This window comes from Priapulus caudatus, unplaced genomic scaffold (assembly GCF_000485595.1).
Source record: "Priapulus caudatus unplaced genomic scaffold, Priapulus_caudatus-5.0.1 Scaffold602, whole genome shotgun sequence".
NCBI lineage: Eukaryota > Metazoa > Priapulida > Priapulimorpha > Priapulimorphida > Priapulidae > Priapulus > Priapulus caudatus.
This window is the reverse complement of record NW_014577663.1, coordinates 155,636-162,315: the sequence shown is the minus strand read 5'-3', so window position 1 is coordinate 162,315 and position 6,680 is coordinate 155,636.

Genomic DNA, 6,680 nt, shown 5'->3' with positions numbered 1-6,680 from the left:
CAGTTAAGCAGTAGCAGGTAGCAGTAAGGCAGTCAGCGAGTAGCAGTAAGCAGTAGCAGTAGCAGTGAGCAGTTAGCGTAGCAGTAAGGTGTAGCGCAGTAGCCAGTAGCAGTAGCAGTAGGCAGTTAACAGGAAGCAGTTCAGCAGTAGCAGTAGCAGTCAGCAGTGCAGTAGCAGTAGCAGTAGAGTAGCAGTGTAGTAGCAGGAGTGTAAGATAATATATATCTTATACCTAGGCTATATATTATATATTACCTATATTATCTTACTCGTGGTGGTGGCGGTTGGCGTGGCGGCGGCGGGGGGCGCGGCGGCGCAGCCAGCAGCAAGCAGCAGCAGCAGCGTAGTAGTAGCCAGCCAGCAGTAGCAGTAGCAGTAGCAGCCAGCAGTGGCAGTAGCCAAGTAGCAGGTAGCCAGGCAGTAGCAGTAGTTATAATATTACGTGCGTTGTGTCGCTTACGGCTGCTGCGTGACTCCGCCCTCTCCGTGTATCGCCCTCTGTCTGTCAGTCGTCTGCCGTCTGTATATATTCTCCCCGTTTTACCATACCCCCACCCCACTTCCGCCGTACATCTCTCTGTCAGTCTCTCGCTCCCCCTCTCTCTTCTCTCTCTCTCATCTCTCCGCTCGCTCCTCCGCTCGCCTCTCTCTCTCGCTCGCTCTTCTCTAGATACTCTCTCTCTCTCTCTCGCCCTCGCTCTCTCTCTCGCTCGCTCTCTCTCTCGCTCGCTCTCTCTAGAATCTCTCGCTCGCTCTCTCCCTCTCTCTCTCTCGCATCTCGTCCTCTCATCTCTCTTCTCTCTCTCTCTCTCTCTTCTCTCTCTATCTCTCTCTCCCTCTCTCTTCTCTTCTCGCTCTCTCTCTCTCTCTCTTTCTCTCTCTCTCTCTCTCTATCCGTCTCTTCTCCCCCATCGCGATCTCTCAGTCTCTCTCTCTATTTCCCTCTGTCTCTGTCTGTCTGTCAGTCAGTCTCTTTCTCTCTCTTTCTTTCTCTCTCTCGTTCTCTCGTTCTCTCTTGCTCTCGTACTCTCTAGATTTTTTATCCATCTCTGTCTGGCTGTCTGTCCGTCCGTCCGTCCGACCGTCCGTCCGTTCGTCCGTCAGGTCTGTCTGATGTCTGGTCTCTCTCTCTCTCTCTCTCTCTCTCTCTCTCTCTTCTCTCGTCTCTCTCTTCTCTCTCTCTCCTCTCTCTCTCTTCTCTCTCTCTCTCTCTCTCTCTCTCCTCTCTCTCCTCTCTCTCTCTCTCTGTGCGCTCTTCTCTCCCTCTTCTCTCTCTTCTCTCTCTCTTCTCTCTCTCTCTCTCTCTCTCTCTCTCTCTCTCTCTTCCTCTGCTCCTCTCTTCGTGATTCCAGTGTTTATCAGGCCACGTAGAAACATATGCGTTCTATCTGCCGACAGACAACATAATCCGCTCGCAACCTAGTCGGTGTCAAAACATTGTAAATGTGTAATAAGTACGACTGCCATATACCAACAACGCGCCCTCCCCCCGCCCCCTATATCATACGGGCAGCACACATGCAAGGTGATCGAGCATTCACTTTGCAGCTCGCTATGGCCCTGCAGCGTTATAACATAAGTGGAACCTGGCACTAGTAGTTAAGAGCACCTCGCAATATTCTATTTTTTCATGCGATTATATTCTAAATAATTTTGCGTATTAATGTTGCGGGGAGAAATGTCGCATATTACACGATAGCAGGCATATATTCACTCTGGCCTTAAAAACGGTCAGGATTGGCTCACTATTACCACATTCGTAAGATTGCGTATTGAAAACGGCGCCGAATTTTACCCAGCGGCGGATTGTGACGGTCATTTGAAGACATGGCTGACACGAACGTAGAAAGTACGCCGTGGCCTATCCACGGAGACGTAAGAACGTTCATTTTTTTCTATACTTTACGATCAGTATACCCATCATGCAAAAGCGGCGCGGACAAGTGCCAGCCCCCAAACAATGTTTACATCGCCGCATTGGGCGGAAAACTACCATTGAAATTGTGTACTGGTTTTTGTGACTAATACAACTTAGATTTTAACTCGTCCTGCTATATTGCAAGCACACAGAAGTAATGATCTATGGCTTGCTTTTAAGGACAGAAACAGGGGATTCATAATGCCTGAGTAACAAAATGATGTCGTTTAATACGCCGAAGTTAGCGGGTATTTATTTACTTGAATGGCAACTTTCGTTTGATAAATTGGTTCAAGATATTTGTTAGAACCTTAGGAAGCCTATGAGCGTTTTTTTCGAACACTTGCGTGTTAACTCACATCATGTTTAGTCGCCGTTGAAATGCAACAAAGAACACCTCACCGAGTTACCCCTGTCGAGTTTAAAGGGCTACCCCCACGTTATAGGGAAATGCACATAAGGTTTCAATGGCTCCCATGTTCTCTATCCTTGAACCCGCCTATGAGTATGAGTATGCACGTTACAACAAAATGGGTTGATAATGCCTCAAAAAAGTCGTACCTGTCTTGCCATATAAAAGCATTCATACCTATAATTAGGTAGGAAATTTCAATGTTCTGTGAACGTTGTTGTGTTTCTCCATGGCGGGCTATCTAATCTAGTAGTAGTACTACTGGAGTAGCCAGACTATCCGCGCGGCTATAGTAGCTAGAGCTACGTTACTAGTAGTATTTCCCATAGCATAATGCCGCGGACTTCCTCAGTACTGTGCAAAACGTTCATATCAGGCTTGAGGTATCTTGAGCTATCAGATGTTGGAGCCACTTCAGCTGGCCTAACGTCAAATGGAGGAATTGCTCAGAAATTACAATACGAACGCGCTACTTGAATACCATGTAATACAAAAGGTCAGTGAACTTCCATCTAAGTCGTCATTCAGGAAATGCTGATGCGCGTACCGTAATGAACAATATCGCGTGAGGTGCGTGCCGAAATTTAACGTGCGAGTCCGAGTTTAAGATTACCACCTGATTTACAGTGTTGTTAGCGTCTCGGCAGACCAGGTCTTTGGCCTCGAGACGGATCTCGAGCACCGTTTTCCTTGGCGTCTCGGTCTCGGTCTCGGCCTCGGAGTTGCAATGACTCGGACTCGAGGCCCTCCCGGACTCGCAGGACTCCGTGGGTCCTGAGGACCGGCTCGAGGCCACTACATACATTAGGGTAGTCATAGATGCCTGTTGTCGCGCCTTTAAATCCGCGGCGTGGGCCGAGTTTCACGCGCATCATTCGTATCAAACCACGGGCATATTAATGTACACAGGGCGCCGGTTAATCAATCGTCTTACTGCGGCTGCGCAGGCCAATATTGCTCGGGTCCCAAAAGTTGTCGAACTTATTGCAAGTTTTATGGTACTTTTCTATTTTATGCAAACAAGTGACAGATCCAGGGGACAGGGAAACACCCACCCCATTTTTGAACCAAAAACATACATAGAAGACAAGTGAGTGCCCTCGTCGGTCGCTGTGCCCCACTTTATTTATCAAACTGGAACTCGGACTCGGACCTCGGACTCGGGTGCGTGTGGACTCAGACCGGGGGGTTTTGGCGCGGACTCGACCTCGGACTCGGACTCCGGGCCGGGTGCCGCGACTCGGGGGCGCTGCTGGACTCGACTACAACACTGTGATTTACTGTCGAACTCCAGGATTTGACATATGCAGGAGTCTGTGTGTAATGTAGTAACATCTAGATATGCTATCATATAAGATAGTACTCATTGGAAATTCTGTACCACCTAACTAGTTCGTTCTAGAGCATGGCCTTGCGGAATTACTCCGTATTTTTTACAGGCATGTTGTTCAACATGAAAATTTAGCGCAGGACGTGCACCGCAAAGGTCCTTGCAATGTCCAAGTTACATGTAATCAACAGAGGTGCCTTACAGATTACAGCGTGTCGCTCGCGCTTGCCGCTAGTGCGTAAGCTGTTTACGTGTGGATTATGGCCAGCAGCCAGGTCAATTGATGCTTACGGCGAACCCGATTGTTCATGTTTGCTATGTGTGTGTCCCGCGAACGGACGTCGTGTGCTGGAGCATGAGCCCTACATATAAGTCGATAAAATTGATGACTTCACGCGATCATGTCGGTCATTTCGTTACAGTCGCTCAAACAATGCTTGGTCCGAAACGTTATAACTTATGCGAGTTTACTGTACTGAACACTCTCGAGAACGTCACGGTCTATTTTATCTTCCAAGTCACAGGTCGGGGCAAGTTCCTCTGTGTCAGCTGCATATGCATAAGTCAGAAAACCTATTAAAAACTATCTTTGAGAAATATTTGCCGTACTATGCCATACTTTTATCCAGCTGGGTCGGACTTATAAGGGGGGGGATTAGAAGCCAACAGCTATATCTTTGCTTTTAAAAATTTTGCGTAGATATACCAATTCTTTTCGATCATATTGCTGTTGAATTGTATGTGTTGAGCTCAAAAGTGAAGGAAAAACGTTACGTATTAAGTCTAAACATCCTGGAGTAAGTAACTACAATATTAAATGATGGATCTCACCGTTGTGCAAAATAGCAGCCCAACTCCATACAACACAACAACGCAACGCAACGCAACACAGTACAATAACGTAACGCAGCCCAACTCCATACAACACAACAACGCAACGCAACGCAACACAGTACAATAACGTAACGCAGCCCAACTCGATACAACACAACAACGCAACGCAACACAGTACAACAACGCAACGCAGCTCAACTTGATACAACACAACCACGCAACGCAAAACAGTACAATAACGTAACGCAGCCCAACTCGATACAACACAACAACGCAACACAAGTTACGCAACACAGTACAATAACGTAACGCAGCCCAGCTCGATACAACACAACCACGCAACGCAACACAGTATAACAACGTAACGCAGCCCAACTCGATACAACACAATAACTCAACGCAACACAATACGATACAACACAACACAACACAATACGATACAACACAACACAACACAACACAATACGATACAACACAACACAACACAATACAATACGATACAACACAACACAACACAATACAACACAACACAACACAACACAACATAATACGATACAACACAACACAACAGCCAAACGCAACACAACACGCCAAAATACAACACAACACAACACGAGCGCACAACAGCTCAATACAACGCGAAACAACAGCGACTTTTCAACCATCGAAACCACGCTGGCGTAACCGACTGACTGACTACACCCATCATAGCTGTCGTCAGCTAACACAGAAGCAGCCACCCAAGCACGCCGGTCAGTGGCTCGTGCCAAGAGGGCGTGGGAACAATACGCGGCCAACGCACGCATACAGTACTTAATGCAAGCACGGTAAACACCGAGCATATGATTAATTTAATGACAAGAGAAAGAGAGAGAGAGAGAGAGAGAGAGAGAGAGAGAGAGCGAGAGACGCTGCGAGAGCAGATGCTGTATGTGTATTATGTATATCGTGACGACCGTGACGAGGTTGCGCGAGATACGTGCGTCTGCTTTCATCGAGTAGTGGCAGGGATGCACGGGCAATAGTGACACGGCGCGAGGTCGGTTTATCGCGATAATCATTTGCTGCCGAATTACACACACAGCCGACCCGTCTGTCCGTTCATTAACAGAACTAGACGCGCCGAACGGGATGCGTTCGCTGCTCTAGCAACAGCGTAAAGCTGCAATCGACAGCTGTGCAAATTACTAATCGCACATCACGCATGTCTTCTCCGGCGAGTTGGAACGGGCGCGCGGCAGTGTGAGCGCACACACGCCCAGCCGATCAACGTCAGAACAGCGTAGATCTACATCTATCTATCTACACACGCGCACGCGAATACGCACGCACGTACACGCGCACGCACACAAACGTACGTCGCACGCACCCGCACGTCGCTCGCACGCACGCACGCCTCCAAGCGCCTAAGTAAATTTAACAAAATCAAATGAATCTAGATTGGCCATTTTCATGTTTGCCAAAAAGTGAACGTGGCTCGAAAGTAGGTCGACTGGCGTGCTCCAAAATAGGACGTTTAAATCCCTCCCATATGCAATTTTAAATATGTGGGTCAAACGGTTCTTGAGTTATCGTTTACCGTAGGCAGACACTGAAATGCATAGTGAAATTGGCAAAATCGACCTAATTTGCATAATTTAAAAAAATATCAAAACCCGTGTGATATGTTTTGGGCCAGTCCTTATTCATTCACATACCAAAAATGAGCAATATCCATTGAACCTGAACTGACTTATGGTCATTTCCATTTTTGCCAAAAAGTGGGCGTGGCTCGAAAGTATGTCAACTGGCGTGCTCCAAAATAGGACGTTCACATCTCTCCCATAGGAGTAACAACTGTATGCAATTTGAAACATGTGGATCAAATGGTTCTCAAGTTATCGTTGACCGCATCCAAATGTTGACGGACGGACGGACGGACGTACGACGGACGACACCCCATGGCAATAGCTCATCTTGACGATGTCAATGTGAGCTAACTAAAAATACGCCTTCAGGCGTTTTACATATTTTGACATTACAATGGCAACATACACGACATGATCACAAGCTATTTCGTATAGCTGGTTGAGAGAGATAGAGAGAGAAAGAGAGAGAGAGAGAGAGAGAGAGAGAGAGAGAGAGAGAGAGAGAGAGAGAGAGAGAGAGAGAGAGAGAGAGAGAGAGAGAGAGAGAGAGAGAGAGAG